Genomic DNA, 22,384 nt, shown 5'->3' with positions numbered 1-22,384 from the left:
TATATAGGAGGAAGGAGTACGTCGGTGGAGCAACAGGGGGCCCACGAGGTAGGGGGGCGCGCCCAGGAGGGGGGGGGGGAGGGCGCGGTCCCACCCTCGTGACCGCCTCAGTTGTTCCTTGGAGCAGGGTCCAAGTCTCCTGGATCACGTTCGGTGAGAAAATCACGTTCCCGAAGGTTTCATTCCATTTGGACTCCGTTTGATATTCTTTTTCTTCGAAACACTGAAATAGGCAAAAAACAGCAATTCTGGGCTGGGCCTCCGGTTAATAGGTTAGTCCCAAAAATAATATAAAAGTGGAAAATAAAGCCCAATATAGGCCAAAACAGTAGATAAAGTAGCATGGAGCAATAAAAAATTATAGATACGTTGGAGACGTATCAACCCACAATCAAAGAATCAACGTTATGATAAGAGAGATTTTGTTGCTAGGAAGCACGGGAAGGAAAGAGAACCATGGGTTTAGAAACCCATGCCCTTTCCTCCTAAACCATCCAAGTCAAAGGATGATGAGGATTTTGAGCGCTTTGCTGAAATGATTAGACCTATTTTCTTACGTACGCACTTAACTGATATGCTTAAAGTAAATCCTTATGCTAAGTATATGAAGGATATCATTACAAATAAAAGAAAGATACCGGAAGCTGAAATTTCCAGCATGCTTGCTAATTACAATTTTAAGGGTGGAATACCAAAGAAACTTGGAGATCCGGGTGTCCCAACTATACCATGCTCCATTAAAAGAAATTATGTTAGAACTGCTTTATGTGATCTTGGAGCCGGTGTTAGTGTTATGCCTCTCTCTTTATATCGTAGACTTGAACTAAATAAGTTGACACCTACTGAAATATCTTTGCAAATGGCTGATAAATCAACTGCTATACCTGTCGGTATTTGTGAGGATGTGCCTGTTGTGGTTGCAAATGTCACTATCTTAACGGACCTTGTTATTCTTGATATTCCCGAGGACGATAGTATGTCTATTATACTTGGTAGACATTTTCTTAATACTGCAGGGGCTGTTATTGATTGCAACAAAGGCAATGTCACTTTTCATGTTAATGGTAATGAGCATACGGTACACTTTCCGAGGAAACAATCTCAAGTTCATAGCATCAATTCTATTGAAAAAGTTCCAACTATCATTTTTGGAGGTTTTGAATTTCCTCTTCCTACTGTCAAGAAAAAGTATGGTATTCTTATTGTTGGGGATTTCCATATCCCCGTTGAAGTAACTTAGTGTTATTCGGAATTTCTCCGGTTCCGTGTTATTTGGAATGAGTTTGTTAACAAGACTTGATCAACCTTGTTAGCGGGTTCATTTTGATGATCACGAGATGGATGAAACTAGAAGGCACAACCTTCTGTACTCTCTTTTTACTTTCTGTTATTTAGAATAAGTAAAGCAAAAATAGTATTATCCGTTTGTTTTCTGAATTATCCGTGCATTAAAAATAGTCCGAAAATAAAAGTGCTCCAAATGCCCTGCAAATTTAGTATGATTTTTTCTGGAATATTTGAGGATTTTAGGCACTGAAAACACTGCAGGAGGGGCAAGCACTAGGCCACGAGAGAGGAGGGCGTGCCCCCCTGTAGGGCGCGCCCCCCTGTCTCGTGGGCCCTTGGTGGCTCCCCTCCACTTATGCCAGCTCCCACACACTTCATTTTCTACCCAGAAAAATCCCCATCCAGCTCAAGCATGAGTTCTAGCTCGTTTTGCTGCGATTTTCGATCGCTTAGCTCAAAGCTCCATTCACAAAACTGCTTTGGGATATTGTTGCTTGGTATGTGACTCCTCCATTGGTCCAATTAGTTTTTGTTCTAGTGCTTTATTCATTGCAAATTTTTGCTGCTTAGGTGACCATGTTCTTGAGCTTGCATGTTAAATTTTTAAGGTCGCAAGCAATTCCAATGCATGATATGGGTTCTAGGCACTTGTAGGAGTAGTTGCTATCAATCTTGTTTAGTTTTATGCACTTTTATTTTGAAGTTACTAAAATTTCAGAAATTTTCAGAAAAAGAAATATGCTTAGAAGATTGTACCAAGGAGGTTCCTTGGCAAAGAAAGGGCCAAGGATTGCTATACGTGAACAAGATATTAAATTGCCAAGGGACGCAAATGTACGGGCTTGTGAGTGGCCATCCGATGATTTTATGGTCGAAGCAGGCTTCAAGGAAGAATTTGACGCGTATGTGCGTAATGCCGAGCTGGAGGACTTCTTACAAGATAAGTGTCCTCAATATTATCAATTGACCGATTCCTTTGTGCGGAGGTTTGAATATATTTCTGCGCGTAATTCTCCTAGTGTCATGTTTGATATTTATGATACGTCTTATACCATGGATTTAGAGGATTTCACAACTGCTTGCAAACTCCCGCAGTGGGGTAATATTAATGATCCTCCCAAATCTGAATTTAGAGATTTTCTTGCTAATATTACTATGGGAGAATCTAGGGACGTAGCACAAGCTACCATAGGGAGCATTCATTTTCCTGCTATACATTACTTTGCTCTCTTTATTGGTAGATGCATTAACGGTAAGGACGAGGTATGTCACATGTGTGCACCTGATCTTTGTGTCCTCAAGAGTGCTGTGTCAGGTTATAACTTGGGGGCAATAGTTGCACGTAGGTTACAGAATAATAGTAGAAGGGGAGATTTCTTTGGAGGAATTTATGCAACCCGTGTGGCTAATTTTCTTAATATAGCTCCACGAGAGGGGGATATGATTGTACCTCCTGTTTATTTGGATAAAGAAGCTATGTTTGATCATCATTTTCTTGAGAGGAATGAAAAATTCCTCCATTATCGACTAATCTATGACAGACGCAACGTCGTCCCTGTTACTCTTCCTGCTCCCTACCTTTTTGATTATCAGGCAAAAGGAAGATATGTTGTCACCAGGGAAGAAGCAACTCAATATGAGAGGGGAATGGAGGCAGCTCGCCAACACGTGCTGCTCAGGAGGCGGTCGCCTCTGCATCACAGTACTACCCCAGTTTCACTTATGGATATCAGCCAGGCGGTCCTTGGTATTAAACCAACTTAGGCCAAAAGCCTAAGGTTGGGGGAGTAAGTATTTCTCACCGACTTTACATTCATGTTCACACACTAGTTGTCGGTGCTCATACTATTTCATTGTATTATCCATGTTAGTTTAAATTTCTTTTTCTAGTTTTTTTCTTGTGTGTCTGATAAACCTAAAGAAAAACCAAAAAAATTTAGTTAGTTTAATTTCCTTGCTTGTAGTAGGATTAAAATGAAAACCCAAAAAGATTTCTAGTTCTTCTTTCTTGTTGGGAGCTTTCCCGTGTAAATAGTTTTCTTTTCTTTTCTTTCCTTTGGGGGTCGAGAAGACCATATTAAAAATGTTTAGTGGCTCTCATATGCATGATTGTTTATTTAACTTAGAGCCCATATTATCTTGTCTTCTCTTTTGAGTTGAATGCTTGCAGATTCCAGCTTAGTCCAATGCACGTGCACTCTTATTATTATACACATCGTTCGGTCGTGCGATTGAAAGGCAATAATGATGATATATGATGGACTTAATGGGATGAGAGAAGCTGGTATGAACTCGACCTCTCTTGTTTTTGTAAATATGATGAGTTCATCTTTCCTGAGTCAGCTATTATGAAGTAAACATATTTGCAATGACATTTAGAGATTATAGTTACTTGTGCCATGCTTGATTAGCTATGAGTTATAATGGTTTACCTTGCGTGCCAACATGCTATTAGAATGATTATGATGTGATATGATGGGATGGTATCCTCCTTTGAATGAATTGAGTGACTCGACTTGGCACATGTTCACGCATGTAGTTGAATCAAATCAACATAGCCTTCATGATATTTATGTTCATGGTGGATTATATCCTACTAATGCTTGTACTCGGTGTGAATTAATTTTAATGCATGCTTACGACTATTGTCGCTCTCTCAGTTGGTCGCTTCCCAGTCTTTTGCTAGCCTTCACCTGTACCAAGCGGGAATACTGCTTGTGCATCCAAACTCCTTAAACCCCAAAGTTGTTCCATATGAGTCCACTATACCTACCTATATGCGGTATCTACCTGCCGTTCCAAGTAAATTTGTATGTGCCAAACTCCAAATCTTCAAATGAAATTCTGTTTTGTATGCTCGAGCAGCTCATGTTACAACTAGGGCTGCCTATATCTTCCATGCTAGGTGGGTTATTCTCAAGAGGAGTGGAATCCGCTCCTCATTCACGAGAAAGGGCTGGTAACCGGGATGCCCAGTCCCATGATCCAAAAAGATCAATGCAAATCAAAATAATTAAACAAAACTCCCCCAGGGCTGTTGTATGTTGGAGGCACTCATTGTTTCGAGCATGCCATGGATTGATGCTTGTTGGTGGTTGGGGGAGTATGAACCTTTACCATTCTGTTTGGGAACTGCCTATAATGCATGTAGTATGGAAGATACAGCCATCTCATAGTTGTTGCGTTGACAACAAAAGTATGCCGCCCAAAATGTTATTCAATCTCTATTTTAAAATCGAGCTCTGGCACCTCTACAAATCCCTGCTTCCCTCTGCGAAGGGCCTATCTATTTACTTTTTATGTTGATTCATCACCCTTCTTATTAAAAGCACCCGCTGGAGAGCACATTGTCATTTGCATTCATTACTATTGGTTTATATTGGGTATGACTTGACTGGATCTCTTTTACCATGAATTAGAATGTTTAGTCAGTCCTTGATCTTTAAAGGTGCTCTGCATTTATGTTTTACGGTCTCAGAAAGTGCTAGCGAGATACCATTTTGTTATATCATGTTATGATTATTTTGAGAAAGTGTTGTCATCCGAGTTTTATTATTATGGCGCGCTAGCTGATTATGCTATTGATGTGAGTAATTGTGAGACCTATGTGTTATTGTGAGTATGGTTAGTTCATAATATTTGCTGAAACTTGAATGCTGGCTTTTCATGTTACAACAACAAGAGCAAACATAGTTTGTAAAAGTTTTTCTTTATCACTTCCAGTTTATCAACTGAATTGCTTGAGGACAAGCAAAGGTTTAAGCTTGGGGGAGTTGATACATCTCCAACATATCTACTTTTCCAAACACTTTTGCCCTTGTTTTGGACTCTAACTTGCATGATTTGAATGAAACTAACCCGAACTGACGCTGTTTTCAGCAGAACTGCCATGATGTTGTTTTATGTGTAGAAAAGAAGAGTTCACGAATGTCCTGGAAATCCACGAAGGAACTTTTTTTGGAATTAATAAGAATTTTTGGCAAAAGAATTAATGCTAGGGGGCCCACAGCCTGTCCACGAGACAGGGGGCGCGCCCCCCTAGGGCGCGGCCTCCTATCTCGTGGGCCCCCTGGACCTCCTCCGACCTCAACTCCAACTGCATATATTCCATCTCGGGGAAAAAATCAGAGAGAAAGTTTCATCGCGTTTTACGACACGGAGCCGCCGCCAAGCCCTAATCTCTCTCGGGAGGGCTGATCTGGAGTCCGTTTGGGGCTCCGGAGAGGGGGATTTGTCGCCGTGGTCATCATCAACCATCCTCCATCACCAATTTCATGATGCTTACCGCCGTGCGTGAGTAATTCCATCGTAGGCTTGCTGGACAGTGATGGGTTGGATGATATTTACCATTTAATCAAGTTAGTTTTGTTAGGGTTTGATCCCTAGTATCCACTATGTTCTGAGATTGATGTTGCTATGACTTTGCTATGCTTAATGCTTGTCACTAGGGCCCGAGTCCCATGATTTCAGATCTGAACCTATTATGTTTTCATGAATATATGTGTGTTCTTGATCCTATCTTGCAAGTCTATAGTCACCTATTATGTGTTATGATCCGACAACCCCGAAGTGACAATAATCGGGATACTTCTCGGTGATGACCGTAGTTTGAGGAGTTCATGTATTCACTATGTGTTAATGCTTTGTTCCGGTTCTCTATTAAAAGGAGGCCTTAATATCCCTTAGTTTCCGCTAGGACCCCGCTGCCATGGGAGGGTAGGACAAAAGATGTCATGCAAGTTCTTTTCCATAAGAACGTATGACTATTTACGGAATACATGCCTACATTACATTGATGAATTGGAGCTAGTTCTGTATCGCCCTATGTTATAGCTATTACATGAGGAATCACATCCGACATAATTATCCATCACTGATCCATTGCCTACGAGCTTTTCATATATTGTTATTCGCTTATTTACTTTTCCGTTGCTACTATTACAACTACTACAAAAACCCAAAAACATTTATCTTTACTGTTGCTACTGTTACCATTACTATCATACTACTTTGCTACTAAATACCTTGCTGCAGATACTAAGTTATCCAGGTGTGGTTGAATTGACAACTCAACTGCTAATACTCAAGAATATTCTTTGGCTCCCCTTGTGTCGAATCAATAAATTTGGGTTGTACTTCACCCTCGAAAGCTGTTGCGATCCCCTACACTTGTGGGTTATCAACGTATCAGCATCCCCAAGCTTAACTCCTGCTCGTCCTCGAGTAGGTAAGTGATAAAATAGAATTTTTGATGTGGTGTGATGTTTATCATGTCATATCATATTCTTTTCTTCATAGCATGGACATTTGGACTTTTTATGCGATTCAAAGCAATAGTCTAGTTTTGACATAATAATTTAGATACTCAAGCATATCAACAAGCAACCATGTCTTTCAAAATATCAATGCTAAAACAAGTTATTCCTAGGTCACCATGCTCAAACATTGATCCATTCATGAAACACTCGAATACTAGCTACACCCAATACTTAAGTATGATCATATTGTCCCCTAGTTGGTGATTTTATAAGAGAGGATGGAGACTCAATTTCAAAAATAAAAATTGCATAAAGTGAAAGAAAGGCCCTTCGCGGAGGGAAGTAGGGATTTGTAGAGGTGCCAGAGCTCAAAGCGAAAATAATAGAGATAAAAACATTTTGGGAGGTGTATCCATCCCACCAACGAAAATGACTTGGAGCATCCCAACACTTTCCATGCTAGATATATCATAGGCGGTTCCCAAACAGAAAATAAAGTTTATTCCTTTTTCCACCATAACTTTCACTTTCCATTGCTAGCTGTATCTACGGGTGCCCTCCATACTAACACTTTCCAAGGAATTTATTATTTGACAACATAAAGTAAATTCAATTTTGCATTTCGGGACTAGACATCCCTAAAACCTTTGCCTTACTCTCGTGCAATGACAAGTGAATAAACACTCATCGTGAGAATAACACATCTAGCATTGAAAATATTAGCTACCGTTACCGTTTCACGAGCGAAACAAACACACAAAAGAGAAGTTCATTTTGAAAATTAGAGATGGCACATGCAAATTTGCTTAGAACGACAAAAGAATACCGCATATAGGTAGATATAGTGGACTCACGTGGCAAAACTGGTTTAAAGGATTTTGGATGCACAAGTAGAGGTCATACTTGGTGCAAAAAAGTGACCAACCAAGAAACGAATAATCTCATAAGCAAGCATTAAGCATAATTAACACCGAACAATGCACCACAGGTAGGATATAATTTTCATTGCATGATTATTGACTTTCTTGCATGCATAGGGAGTCACAAACCTTAACACCAATATTCTTATTAGAGCACAATTACTCATCAACATAACTCACATATCACATCATCATATCTCAAAACTATTACTAAGAATCAAGTTTATTTTGTCCAATGATCTTCATGACATATATTTTCTTCTTTGTTTATCCTTCTTGGATATCTATCACTTTGGGACTAATTTTCATGTGTTGCTTTTCATAAGCTCAAACAAATATAAGTGAAGATCATGAGCATAACATTTTTATTTCTCTCAAAATAATTTAAGTGAAGCAAGAGAGAATTTATTTAAAATTTTACTAACTCTCAAATAAATCTAAGTTAAGCAAGATATCATTTCTTCAAAAATACTAAGCACACCGTGTTAAAAAGATATAAGTGAAGCACTAGAGCAAGTGCATTGCTCATAAAAAATTTAAGTGAAGCATAGAGAGCAATTCTAACAAGTCATGGTATAATTTTGGCTCTCTCAAATAGGTGTGTCCAGCAAGGATTGATGACTTAAAACACAAAATAAAACAAGCAAAGACACATATCATACAAGACACTCCAAGCAAAACACATATCATGTGACGAATAAAAATATAGTCTCAAGTAAAATACTGATGGTCGTTAGAAGAAAGAGGGGATGCCACTCGGGGGCATCCCCAAGATTAGTTGGTTGCTCATTCTTGGGTAATAGCTTGCGATGCTGGGGCATCCCCAAGCTTAGGCTCTTCTATCCTTCTTTCATCCATCGTAAGATAACCCAAAACTTGAAAACTTCAATCACACAAAACTCAACAAAACCATTGTGAGATCCGTTAGTAAAAGAAAGCAAACCCCTACTATAAGTGCTGTGTAAAACCAATTCTAATTTTTTTTGTATTATATCTACTTTATTCCAACTTTTATATGGCAAAAACTCATCAAATAAAACCATAGATCAATCAAAATAAGCACACAACCCAAAGAAAACATAATTTGTCAAAACAGAACAGTCTGTAGTAATCTAGAACTTTCGAATACTTATATAACTCCAAAAATTCTACCAAATTATGAAGACCAGCATAATTTGTATATTAATATTCTTCAAAAATATTCAGGGCAAAATCTCTTTTCTGTGATTTATGAAAATTATTTTTGTGAGCACAAAGTTTCTGTCTTTTTCAGCAAGATCAAACAACTATCACCCCAGAAGATCCTAAAGGCTTTACTTGGCAGAAACACTAATTAAAACACAAAAAACACAATCATACCAGTATCATAATTGTGTTAACACACAATAACATCAAGCAAAAAGCAAAAATAAATTTTACTCATTGGGTTGCCTCCCGACAAGCGCTATCGTTTTACACCCCTAGGTAGGCATAATATTTCAATGATGCTCACATAAAAGATAGTAACTGAAATATGAAGAGAGGATCATGTAACATGTGGCAAACACATTTAAGTCTAACATACTTCCTATGCATAGGAATTTTATAGGAAAACTAATTAGCAAGACAAGCAAGATCTAGCATATGCAAGGAATAAGAAAGAAACAATTGCAATCTCAACATGAAGAGAAGTAACTTAGTGACATGAAGATTTCCACAACCATATTTCCCTCTCTCATAATAATTATATGTGGGACCATATTCAAATTCAACAATATAGCTATCACATAACATATTTTCTACATGATCCACATGCATGCAAAGTTGACACTCTTCCAAAATAGTGGGATTAACATTAACTAAAGTCATGACCTCTCCAAACCCCCTTTTATCAAAAAATTCATAAGATTGAACATTCTCCAAAGTAGTGGGATCTAAAATTGACACTCTTCCAAACCCATATTCAATATTATTGCAAACACTATTATCAATCTCATATTCATCACGGGGCTTAAATAAATTTTCAAGATCATAAGAATCACCCCAATCATGATCATTGCAATAAGTAGTGGACATAGCAAAATTAGCATCCCCAAGCTTGGGGTTTTGCATATTATTAGCACAATTGACATTAATAGAATTTATATTAAAATCATTGCAATCATGCTTTTCATTCAAAGAGCTATCATGAATCACTTCATAAATTTCTTCATCACAATTTTCAGATTCACGAATCTCAAGCAAAACTGCATAAAGATAATCTAGTGTACTCAAATAACTAGCAATTTGTTCATGATAATTGGATCTCTTGAAAAGATTAGCAAGTGGATGAGGATCCATATGAAGAGATATTTAGCAAGCAAAGATGCAAGCATATAAAAGACACATGGCACACAAGCAAAGAAGAGATCTGACGAGAAAACATGAACAAAAAAGTGGGAGAATAAAACGGCCAATTATGTGAAGTGGGGGAGAGGAAAACGAGAGGCAAATGGCAAATAATGTAAATTGCGAGGAGATGAGATTTGTGATCAGGAACCTGGTTGATGTAGAAGATCCTCCCTGGCAACGGCACCAGAAATTCCTTTTGATGTCACTTGGAGCTACGTCGGTATTTCCCCAAAGAGGAAGGGAAGATGCAGCACAGCGGTGGTACATATTTCCCTCAGATATGAAACCAAGGTTGTCGAACTAGTAGGATAACCAAGCAACACAACGTAAACAGCCCCTGCACACAAATAACAACACCTCGCAAGCCGACGTGTTAAAAGGATTGTCAATCCCTTTCGGGGTACGGCGCCTCAAGATAGGCAAAGGACGCGAGGTAAATTTGTAGATGGGATAAATAGATCACGGAACAAATAAATTGCAGCAAGGTATTTTAATATTTTTTCAGTTTAATAGATCTGAAAATAAACACAAGGAAAAAGTAGATCGCAAGGCAAATATATGAGAAAGAAGACCCGGGGGCCGTAGGTTTCACTAGTGGCTTCTCTCGAGAAAAATAGCAAATGGTGGGTGAACAAATTACTGTTGGGCAATTGATAGAACTTCAAATAATGATGATGATATCCAGGCAATGATCATTACATTGGCATCACGTCCAAGATTAGTAGACCGACTCCTGCCTACATCTACTACTATTACTCCACACATCGACCGCTATCCAGCATGCATCTAGTGTATTAAGTTCATGGAAAAACGGAGTAATGCAATAAGAATGATGACATGATGTAGACAAGATCCATTTATCTTTTGCGGCAGATATGGATCCCGTATTTTTATCCTTAGTAGCAACGATACATACGTGTTGGTTCCCTTTCTGTCACTGGGATCAAGCACCGTAAGATCGAACCCACTACCGGGCACCTCTTCCCATTGCAAGATAAATAGATCAAGTTGGCCAAACAAAACCCAAATATCGAAGAAGAAATACTAGGCTATAAGAGATCACACATATGAGATATCAAAGAACTCAAATAACTTTCATGGATATAAAGAGATATAAATAATCATAAACTCGAAGTTCATCAGATCCTAACAAACACACCGCCAAAAGACTTACATCATATGGACCTCCAAGAGACCATTGTATTGATAATCAAGAGAGATAGAGAGAGAGGAAGCCATCTAGCTACTAACTACGGACCCGAAGGTCTACAAAGAACTACTCACGCATCATCAGAGAGGCACCAATGGAAGTGGTGAACCCCTTCGTGATGTTGTCTAGATTGGATCTCGTGGTTCTGGACTCTGCGGTGGCTGGATGAAAATTTCGTCGACTCCTCTAGGGCTTTTGGAATATTGGGGTATTTATAGAGCAAAGAGTCGGTCCATGGGGCACTCGAGGTGGGCACAACCCACTAGGGCGCACCTGGGCCTCCTGGCGCGCCCTGGTGGGTTGTCCCCTCCTTGGGACTCCCCCCGGGTGCAACCAGGGCCCATTGTGTTCCTTCTAGCCCATAAGAAATCATCATAAATTGACTATATAATGATTATAAAACATCCAAGATTGATAATAAAACAACATGGAATAATAAAAAATTATAGATACGTTGGAGACGTATCACCTATTGCATGACCCACTATTATTGTTGAATATTATGATATTAGCTCTGCTTTGCTTTACTTGTTATGAAAGGAAAATTGCCTAACTCTTTTAGTGAAGACGATGACTCTTATTTGTTCAACTTTGTTGAATTCTATGACATGCAAAAATGTAAAGTGGGATAGGTTGATTGTGTGAAACTAAAAGTTGTTTCCTTTTTCACTAAGAGCAAGAGCTAAAAAATTACTACAATTTTTAACTAGAGGCAACATTGATTCTTAGAATAAATGAAAAGTACTTTTTACTAGAAAGTATTAACCTCCTAGAAATAATGATATCATGAAATTTATAGAAAGTGATAATGAACATTTAGCACAATTATGGGAAAGAATTAAAAGCATGCTTAAAATTTGGCCAAGTCATGGACTAGATGATTAACTATTCTTCATACCTTTTATGCCGGGATTAATGTTACTTCAAGAAATCTCTTAGATTTTTATGCAGATGGAACTTTTATGAACATTCTCAAGCAAATGCTATATCCCCATTGGGCAACATGATGACAAACTATGCTCAATAGCATACTAAAAGGGATCCAACAAAGAAGGTAAACTCTATAGAGGAAGTTGGTAGCTTGAATGAGAAAATTGATATGCTTATGTATATGTTATCTATGAAAACTAATGCTTTTTTAGTTCCAATGATGTTTCTATTCGTTACATGGTTGAGTAAAATAAAGATAGCGTTGATGTTAATTTCATTGCTAGAAATAATTTCAATAACAATGCTTATATAAACAAAACAAATCCACTAGTCTAAAGGTAATAGTTAAAGAGTTTATCACTTCTCAAAACGAACTGAACAAAACTTCTGCAAAAAAAATGATAGAGTGGGAATTTTATTTGTTAGGGTGGAAAAATGATGTAGAACTTCAAAGATAAAGTGCCCCCACCTAAATATGGTACTAAAGAGACTCTTAAAAGGACACAAGCCAAAATTGAAAAAAAAGTAATGAGACTTTATGCATGATACAGGGTAGATGGGCTAGACAAGAAAAAGCCCTTGAATCTTTACTTTTTTGTTGAGAAAAATGGGTTTGAAGAGGTTACAACTTTAGGCATTGATGATCCGATTCTGAGGGTGTTGAATTTGATTGTGATGACTGTGAGCTTTCTGGTGTTATTAATGTCTTCCAAAATATGGCTGGAGAACCTATGTATTTGAAGCAAAGAAATCACTTTACCAAATAAATTGATGAAGTTTTTTTAGTTGTTAGAGAAGAGAAATATAGTATAGGAGCTTTGATCCTTAGGAAGTTGGAAAATGGAGGGGAACCATCCATAAAGATTAGCATTAATAACTTGTGATGCTTTATGTGATTTAGGAGTAAGTGTATCAACAATTCCTAAGATTCTGTATGATGCACTTGGATGAAAACCTCTTACTAAATGTGAGCTTAATGTTCACTTGGTAGATAACACCATTAATAAACAAATTGGAAGAGTTTAATATATTTTTGTGGTTGCCAATATGAATTATGTCCCTGGAGATTTTTTGTTATGTATATGGATCCTAATCATGTATGTCCAATTATATTGGGAAGACCTTTTCTAAAAACCGTAGGGACAATTGATGATATGAAAGAAGGAACTATAAATTTCAATTCCCAATGAGAAAGGTTTCCAAACTTTCCAAGAAAAAGAAATAAAAATGGTTATGAGTTCATGTTGGGATTGAATAGCTCCATGGGAAGTGGAAATGACAAAACTTGAATACTGACGAGGAAATGCCCGAGGGGTAGGTCCATGACAACATACAACCCAGCTAAAGGCCTAGACCAATGAAGTTCACATCCCATGGGACAACCAAGTCCGGGGGTCATCCTCCAATCAATGCCAAGCCTGGGTGAACATATCTAGTCGGTGGCCGGCAGGCCAGCACTTAGTGGGCCAACAGAGAGGTCGCCCATGATCTTCACTATGCATTGAATACAACCGTTACCCAACAGTGCAATATCTAATTAACTACGACCATTACTACCTAGTTAATGCCATGAACAATCACCGTGCATGCCTGTTACCGCTAGTGTTTATATCGACCCATTATGACACCCTTCCTAGTGCACCCTATATTATCCGGGAGGGCAAGGCGGTGGTAGCCACTAGCCGCAGGGGCGGAGGTAGGCGGTTAGGGTTGGGTCGGTCGATGGCTGCATGAGGAAGAATATGAACATGGAACAGTTGGAGGAGGAAGAAGGAGATCTGGCCGCTCTTTCCCAACCCAACAACTTCGAGTAAAAGTGATTGATATAAAAATATTTGAGGTACATGATGGATAGGCAGTCCCAAAATTAATTTTATTAAATAAAACACTTGCAAAAGGATTAAAAAATAAAATCTAAGAAAAACAAGAAGCGAGAAACAATGACCTATGACTGAACATTATCATGGAGTGTTTGACGGAGGTAGTAGTCGAGTCATCTTCTCTTTGCCCCAGCCCCCAGCCCTAATTTAAGGCTTGGAGAGGCACCAATTCTCGTGCTGCTCGCCTCGAACCCTGATGCATTGCATGATAGGGCTGCATGACCCCATGTCTTTGCAATTCCACTATGCAACAACAGTAATTCCATGTTGGTGCCCCTGCCTGTCGGCCAACTTCAAGTTGTACACCCCTCAACAAGGTGAACTTCTCCACTAAATGCCCAAGTGTTCCCCAACCCAAAACACACAACTTCCTGACACATCCTCCATCTCCATCCCCCTCCTAAGGAGCACCACCAAAGATGTGATCTTCTTCATGAACCAATGCCAGATGTGAGAGATTTGTGGGGAAGAGATGATGAAAAATTAGGAATCAGAAATGAGGAAGATGTGAGATTTCCCTTTTCCATGGGAAATTCCACACCGTTGCCTCGGTCGCAAACTCGGTGGCCACATCACTTATCGCCCCTTCCACAAGCAGCTTGGGCATAACCACATGTGACACAAAGTGTTGGAAATATGAGCAATTTACCATATGATTTTATTACTAAAAATACTAGATAAAACATGACTATTATAGCAGAGAAACTAGTCATGCAATCTGATAGTGAGAAGGTAATAGCATGTGCAAATATGAACTGTAACCAAACATGTCTACATCAGACAGTAGAAGATGTTGCATATATGAAGTAGAACCTAACATATGTAGGACAGACACTAGAACAAAGAACTGCGACAAGACCTCTAATAGAAAGAGCAAGAACACGTACGGGACAACAACGGTAGCTGCTACCTCTTGAGCTTGCGTTGGTTTTTCCCTTGAAGAGGAAAGGGTGATGTAGCAAAGTAGCGTAAGTATTTCCCTCAGTTTTGAGAACCAAGGTATCAATCCAGTAGGAGACGACGCACAAGTCACCTAGTACCTGCACAAACAATCAAGAACCTTGCAACCAATGTGATAAAGGGGTTGTCAATCCCTTCATGGTCACTCGCAAAAGTGAGATCTAATAAAGATAATAAAGTAAATATTTTTGGTATTTTTGTTGTATAGATTGGAAAGTAAAGATTGCAAAATAGTAAACGAGATGCGATATAATGGAGAAGAGATGTAATATAATATAAAAGAGACCCGGGGGCCATAGGTTTCACTAGTGACTTCTCTCAAGATAGCATGTATTATGGTGGGTGAACAAATTACTGCCGAGCAATCGATAGAAAAGCGCATAAATATGAAGATATCTAAGGCAATGATCTTAAACATAGGCATCATGTCCGTGTCAAGTAGACCGAAACGATTATGTATCTACTACTATTACTCCACACATCGACCGCTATCCAGCATGCATCTAGAGTACTAAGTTCATAAGAATGGAGTAATGCATTAAGCAAGATGAAATGATGTAGAGGGATAAACTCAAGCAATATGATATAAACCCCATCTTTTTATCCTCGATGGCAACAATACAATATGTGCCTTGCTGCCCTTACTGTCACTGGGAAAGGACACCACAAGATTGAACCCAAAGCTAAGCACTTCTCCCATTGCAAGAAAGATCAATCTAGTAGGCCAAACTAAACCGATAATTCGAAGAGACTTGCAAAGATATGAAATCATGCATATAAGAATTCAGAGAAGAACCAAATAATATTCATAGATAATCTTGTTCATAAATCCACAATTATTGGATCTCGGAAAACACACCGCAAAAGAGTATTAAATCGAATAGATCTCCAAGAACATCGAGGAGAACTTTGTATTGAGAATGAAAGAGAGAGAAGAGGCCATCTAGCTAATAACCATGGACCCGAAGGCCTGTGGTAAACTACTCACGCTTCATCGGAGAGGCAATGGTGTTAATGTAGAATCCCTCCATGATCAATTCCCCCTCCCGCAGATCACCGGAAAAGGCCCCAAGATGGGATCTCACGGGTACAGAAGGTTGCGGTGGTAGAAAGGTGGTTTCATGGATCCCCCTGATGTTTCTAGGGTATAAGAGTATATATAGGCGAAAGAAGTACGTTGGTGGAGCTACGAGGGGCCCACAAGGGTGGGGGCGCGCCTACCCCCCCGGGCATGCCCTCCTGCCTCGTGGATGCCTCGTGGTGTTTCTTACTTCAACTCCAAGTCTTCTGGATTGCTTTCAGTACAAGAAAGATCATCCCGAAGGCTTCATTCCATTTGGACTCCGTTTGGTATTCCTTTTCTGCAAAACTCTAAAGTAGGCAAAAAATAGAAAATGGCACTGGGCCTCCGGTTAATAGGTTTGTCCCAAAAATAATATAAAAGAGCCTATTAAAGCCCATTAAACATCCAAAACAGATAATATAATAGCATGGAACAATCAAAAATTATAGATACGTTGGAGACGTATCAAGCATCCCCAAGCTTAATTCCTGATCGTCCTCAAGTAGGTAAATGATAAAAACAGAATTTTTGATGTGGAATGCTACCTAACATAATTGTAAATCTAATTTTCTTTATTGTGGCATGAATGTTCAGATCCAAAAGATTCAAGACAAAAGTTTAATATTGACATAAAAATAATAATACTTCAAGCATACTAACAAAGCAATCATGTCTTCTCAAAATAACATGGCCAAAGAAAGCTATCCCTACAAAATCATATAGTCTGGTTATGCTCTATCTTAATCACACAAAGTATTTAATCATGCACAACCCCGATGACAAGCCAAGCAATTGTTTCATACTTTTGATGTTCTCAAAATTTTTTAATCTTCACACAATACATGAGCGTGAGCCATGGACATAGCACTATAGGTGGAATAGAAGGGTGGTTGTGGAGAAGACAAAAAGGAGAACATAGTCTCACATCAACTAGGCGTATCACCAGGCTATGGAGATGCCCATCAATAGATATCAAAGTGAGTGAGTAGGGATTGCCATGCAACGGATGCACTAGAGCTATAAGTGTATGAAAGCTCAACAAAAGAAACTAAGTGGGTGTGCACCCAACTTTCTTGCTCACGAAGACCTAGGGCACTTTTGAGGAAGCCCATCATTGGAATATACAAGCCAAGTTGTATAATGAAAAATTCCCACTAGTATATGAAAGTGACAACATAGGAGACTCTCTATCATGAAGATCATGGTGCTACTTTGAAGCACAAGTGTGGTAAAAGGATAGTAGCATTGCCCCTTCTCTTTTTTTTTCTATTTTTTTGGGCCTTTTCTCTTTTTTTATGGCCTCTTTTTTTATATATTTTTTATTTTTCGTCAGGAGTCTCATCCCGACTTGTGGGGAATCATAGTCTCCATCATCCTTTCCTCACTGGGACAATGCTCTAATAATGAAGATCATCACACTTTTATTTACTTACAACTTCAAGAATTACAACTCAATACTTAGAACAAAATATGACTCCATGTGAATGCCTCCGGTGGTGTACCGGGATGTGCAATGATTCAAGAGTGACATGTATAAAAAAATATGAACGGTGGCTTTGCCAAAAATATGATGTCAACTACATGATCATGCAAGGCAATATGACAATGATGGAGCGTGTCATAATAAACGAAACGATGGAAAGTTGCATGGCAATATATCTCTGAATGGCTACGGAAATGCCATAATAGGTAGGTATGGTGGCTGTTTTGAGGAAGGTATATGGTTGGTGTATGGTACCGGTGAAAGTTGCATGGTACTAGAGAGGCTAGCAATGTTGGAAGGGTGAGAGTGCGTATAATCCATGGACTCAACATTAGTCATAAAGAACTCACATACTTATTGCAAAAATTTATTAGTTATCAAAAGGAAGTACTACGCGCATGCCCCTAGGGGGATATATTGGTAGGAAAACACCATCGCTCGTCCCCGATCGCCACTCATAAGGAAGACAATCAATAAATAAATCATGCTCCAACTTCATCACATAACGGTTCACCATACGTGCATGCTACGTGAATCACAAACTTTAACACAAGTATCTGTCAAATACACAACTACTCTACTAGCATGACTCTAATATCACCATCTTCATATCTCAAAACAATCATAAAGAATCAAACTTCTCATAGTATTCAATGCACTTTATATGGAAGTTTTTATTATACCCATCTTGGATGCCCACCATATTAGGACTAATTTATAACCAAAGCAAATTACCATGCTGTTCTAAAAGACTCTCAAAATAATATAAGTGACACATGAGAGTTCAATAATTTCTATAAAATAAAACCACCAGCGTGCTCTAAAAAGATATAAGTGAAGCACTAGAGCAATATTGTCTAGCTCAAAAGATATAAGTGAAGCACATAGAGTATTCTAATAACTATTCATGCATTGTTCTCCCAAAAGGTGTGTACAGCAAGGATGATTGTGGTAAACTAAAAAGCAAAGACTCAAATCATACAAGACGCTCCAAGCAAAACACATATCATGTGGTGAATAAAAATATAGCCTCAAGTAAAGTTACCGATAGACGAAGACGAAAGAGGGGATGCCTTCTGGGGCATCCCCAAGCTTAGGCTTTTGGTTGTCCTTGAATTTTATCTTGTGGTTCCTTGGTCACCCCCAAGCTTAGGGTCTTTCCACTCCTTATTCAAAAATCCATCAAATCTTTACCCAAAAACTTGAAAACTTCACAACACAAAACTTCAACAGAAAATCTCATGAGCTCCGTTAGTATAAGAAAATAAACCACCACTTTAAGTACTGTAATGAACTCATTCTTTCTTTATATTTGTGTTAAACATACTGTATTCCAACTTCTCTATGGTTCATACCCCCCGATACTACTCATAGATTCATCAAAATAAGCAAACAACACACGAAAAACAGAATCTGTCAAAAACAGAATCTGTCAAAAACAGAACAGTCTGTAGCAATCTGTAACTTTTGAATACTTCTGTAACTCTAAAAATTATGAAATAAACTGCTGGACGTGAGTAATTTGTCTATTAATCATATGCAAAAAGAATCAACCTAAAATAACTCTTCTGTAAAAAAGATGACAGCTATTCTCGTGAGGGCAAAAGTTTCTGTTTTTTATAGCAAGATCGCAAAGACTTCACCCAAGTCTTCCCAAAGGTTCTACTTGGCACAAACACTAATTAAAACATAAAACCACATCTAAACAGAGGCTAGATGAATTATTTATTACTAAACAGGAGCAAAAAGCAAAGAACAAAAATAAAATTGGGTTGCCTCCCAACAAGCGCTATTGTTTAACGCCCCTAGCTAGGCGTTGATAATTTCAATGATGCTCACATGAAAGACAAGAATTGAAGTGCAAAGAGAGAATCATGAAACACATGATAAACATATCTAAGTCTAACATACTTCCTATGCATAGGCATCTTATAGGCAAACAAATTTTCATAGCAAGCAAAAACTAGCATATGCAAGGAAGCGGAAAGAAACAATAGCAATCTCAACATAACGAGAGGTAATTTAGTAATGTGAAAATTTCTACAACCATATTTTCCTCTCCCATAATAATTACATGTGGGATAAAAAGCAAATTCAACAAAATAGCTATCACATAAAATATTTTCAACACGACCCACATGCATATGACGTTGACACTCTTCCAAAATAGTGGGATTAACATTAACTAAAGTCATGACCTCTCCAAACCCACTTTTATCAAAAATTTCATAAGATTGAACATTCTCCAAATATGTGGGATCTAAAGTTGACGCTCTTAAAAACCCACTTTCAATAATATTGTAAACACTATTATCAATCTCGTATTTATGGGGCTTAAATAAATTTTGAAGATCATAGGAAGAATCACCCCAATCATGGTCATTGCAACAAGTAGTGGACCTAGCAAAACTAGCACCCCCAAGCTTAGGGTTTTGCATAACATTAACACAATTTACATCAATAGAATTTATAATAACATCATTGCAATCATGCTTTTTACTCAAGGAGCTATCGTGTATCTCTTCATAAATTTCTTCATCACAATAGAATTTCAAGCAAAACCTCATAAAGGTAATCTAGTGCACACAACTCACTAGGAATTGGTTCATCATAATTGGATCTCTTAAAAATATTATCAAGTGGACGAGGATCCATAAACTTTTAGCAAGTGAGGATGCAAGCAAAAAGAAGGTACATGGTAACACAACTGAACAAAAGATCGAATGGAAGAGGGGCGAAGAAAAGGCAAAGGTTTTCGAAAATCGTTTTAGAAGTGGGGGAGAGGAACATGAGAGGCGAATGGCAAATAATGTAATGCGAGGGAGAAGAGTTTATGATGGGTACTTGGTATGGCTTGACTTGGCGAAGATCTCCCTGGTAACGGCGCCAGAAATCCTTCTTGCTACCTCTTGAGCTTGCCTTGGTTTTTCCCTTGAAGTGGAAAGGGTGATGCAGCAAAGTAGTGTAAGTATTTCCTCAGTTTTGAGAACCAAGGTATCAATCCAGTAGGAGATGACGCACAAGTCACCTAGTACCTGCACAAACAATCAAGAACCTTGCAACCAATGCGATAAAGGGGTTGTCAATCCTTTCACGGTCACTCGCAAAAGTGAGATCTAATAAAGATAGTAAATTAAATATTTTTGGTATTTTTGTTGTATAGATTGGAAACTAAAGATTGCAAAATAGTTAACGAGATGCAATATAATGGAAAAGAGATGTAATATAATAGAAAAGAGACCCGGGGGCATATAGGTTTCACTAGTAACTTCTCTAAAGATAGAATGTATTACGGTGGGTGAACAAATTACTGATGAGCAATTGATAGAAAAGAGCATAATTATGAAGATATCTAAGGCAATGATCTTAAACATAGGCATCACGTCCATTGTCGGAGTAAATGACCACGGGTAGCCTAACCGGCTCCCCCTGGATCTTCAAAAAACATCGGGCTGACTAGGCCCTCAAACATCCAAGACGAAGGGTCGCCTTCTAGTGGCCGGCTGGTCCCTTAGCCGGCTGCAGGAAGGCGGCAAGGCTCGGCAAGCTACCCCAGAGAGGGCCGACTCCTAGCAGGCAGCCACTAGAGTGGCCACCCTCTAGCAGGCGGCCCGCCTCATGTGCCCTCAAAGTTTGCACCCACATAACAGCGATAAGACGAGGCGTGGCTAAAGTGAAGCCTGCCACCCCCAAATCCCGGAGCGAGCGTGGCCATAGTGCACCATAACGGGCGGCCATACCTCTCCCCCGAGCAGCACTGTTGCCATGTTGACCATGACATCGCCCATGATGGGCTGTTAGTATGGCCCGCAGGCGGCGGGCCCCTCTTGCCAGAGAGCCACCAGAAGGCGGCTTGATCTGACCAGTTGGCACAGGGGGAGGCTGGCTCCCAACAGCCGCCGTGCCTTCACCCTGGAAGTTTGTGCACCATTAAGCAGATAAGATGGGGTAAGGCTACAGTGGATGCTCGCCAGGTGGCGGCACTGTAGCCATGCTTGCCCCAACAAAGCCATCGTCATCAAGAGCAAGGCTACAGTAACGAGCAGCCGACAGGGCCCATGGGCGGTGGACCCAGCCTGTCGACCAAGAGGCCGATAGCCGGAGGGACCTACTAGTCGGCGGGCCCCAGCGGCCGACAGAGAAGCCGGTGACCATAGACACTGACGGCCTGGACCCACATCTAGCCGGATTACCATTGTACCCCTGGGGGGTAGGACTATATAAACCCCCCAGGGCACCCATGCAAAGGGTTGATACATTTAGAACTACACACACCAGAGAGGAGGAGAGCTAGCCTTGCCCTTCTTCTTCCTCTAGCCGAACAGCTCAAGGAGCCTCTTGTAGCTATTTACTGATTTAGTGATCATGCGGAGACCCCGTAGAGTAGGACTAGAGGTGTTATCTCCTAGGAGAGCCCCGAACCTGGGTAAGATTCGCCGGCGTGCATGTCTTCGCCTTATCCCGTTTCTAGGCACCGGTGATGTCTTACTGGCTCCCACAATGATTAGCCATCCTTTGGCATATCACTACAAAAGAAAGACACATCCGTGACATTTTGGGCCAAACTTTTTTTTCTGTCATACATATGACACTTCTATGACGATAATTGTGACAAAACCCGGTATCATCATAGATGTGGTGGGATCCTACTTCTATGACAAAAAATCATGATAGAAAATGGGCTTTTTGTCCTAGGTAGGCCGGAGACGCAACTGCATGACATTCTTTGGGCCGTCCATGACGGAAAGAACCATGGTAGAAGCGAGGGCGAGGAAAATTTCGGGGAGTTCCCGGTTACAGTGGGTGATCGGGGGCCGAGCGATGCGCGTTTATCTCGTACATGTACACGCGTGTGTGCGGGGCGTTGGCTCTAACTGAACCCGAGCAAGGCATTGGGCTCTAACTAAACCCGAGCGATTGCACTGTAGGCTACGTGTTACTGAACCCGAGCGATCGTTCGATGGCTGTTAACTGAACCCGATTGAGCGATTCCTTCGCTACTACTGCTAACTGAAGCCGATCG

The sequence above is a fragment of the Triticum dicoccoides genome, chromosome 3B (genome assembly GCF_002162155.2).
Source record: "Triticum dicoccoides isolate Atlit2015 ecotype Zavitan chromosome 3B, WEW_v2.0, whole genome shotgun sequence".
NCBI classification, from domain to species: Eukaryota; Viridiplantae; Streptophyta; class Magnoliopsida; order Poales; family Poaceae; genus Triticum; species Triticum dicoccoides.
The sequence above is the reverse complement of the archived record's forward strand: the minus strand, read 5'-3'. Positions refer to the sequence as shown.